This window comes from Echinops telfairi, unplaced genomic scaffold (genome assembly GCF_000313985.2).
Source record: "Echinops telfairi isolate 266 unplaced genomic scaffold, ASM31398v2 ScPeMD7_7459;HRSCAF=8497, whole genome shotgun sequence".
NCBI lineage: Eukaryota > Metazoa > Chordata > Mammalia > Afrosoricida > Tenrecidae > Echinops > Echinops telfairi.
This window is the reverse complement of record NW_022111359.1, coordinates 8,777,929-8,778,887: the sequence shown is the minus strand read 5'-3', so window position 1 is coordinate 8,778,887 and position 959 is coordinate 8,777,929. Positions and strand designations below refer to the sequence as shown.

Sequence of the window (959 nt, the reverse complement as noted above, 5' to 3'; positions counted from 1 at the left end):
GGGAAGAAGAATGATGGCGGCAGAGCCAAGAAGGAGAACACCTGGGGCAAAGCTGACCTGCAGGAAGCACGGTTTGGACCCTATTTGCCAGAGGTCTGCCTCTGGATCTCAAACCTCGGGGGCTCTGCCTGCTTTTCAGACCATGAGGGCTATGGGGGTTCGCTTATAAAGCTCACGTCTAAGCAGCCTGTAGGTTTTGTCAGTTTTGACAAGTCACTTGCTCAGAAGCAGCAGCTGCAAAGAATGCTTTGAATGGCATCCGCTTTGATCCTGAAATTCCGCAAACACTAGGACTAGCGTTTGCTAAGGCAAACATGAAGATGGCCAAGAACAAGCTAGTAGGGAGTCCAAACCCCAGCACTCCTGGACCCAACACTGTACCTCAGTTTACTGCCTGCCTGAGAGCCATATGAGCTCAGTGCCTGCACTTGACCCCAGTAGCCCTGAATGTGGGCCTGTACCCTCTGTACCCAGGGAGTTAGCGCCCGCTCCATCCCTCCTGCTGTCACCTATCCGGCTTCACTGCATGCCCAGAAGTGCTGGCTCCCTCCCTCAGAAGCTACTTCTCAGGGTTGGAAGTCCATCAGGTCTGCTGAATGCTATGCTCCAGGTGTGTGATGGTGGCTGCAATCTGTCTTGTGGGTATTAATGAAATCTTCAATGATGGCTTCTATTCTTAAGCTGTTCGACAAAACTGGAGTGCACTGGCTTGAACGCACCTTGCCCAGTTTTGAGCCCTTCCAAGATTTTGCCCCAGCCTCTATCACACATCTGTTTTTCCCAGAAAAAAAAATTTATATATATAATAAAGGTGTTTTACTCTTTTACATTGTATAATTCTAAGAAATAGTGTGTTACTTGTGAACACATGGCCTGGCATACATTTCTGTACAGTTTGGAGATGTTTTCAAACAAAATATAAAAGAAGTCAACACTAAAACCAAGAATTGAGTATATTT

General features: G+C 47.2%; 1 pseudogene; it reads left to right on the top strand.

The window, feature by feature from the left end:
* The window catches only part of LOC105979677, a 5,532-nt pseudogene extending 4,914 nt beyond the window's left edge, over positions 1 to 618 (top strand).
* The last annotated feature ends 341 nt before the right edge of the window (positions 619 to 959 follow it).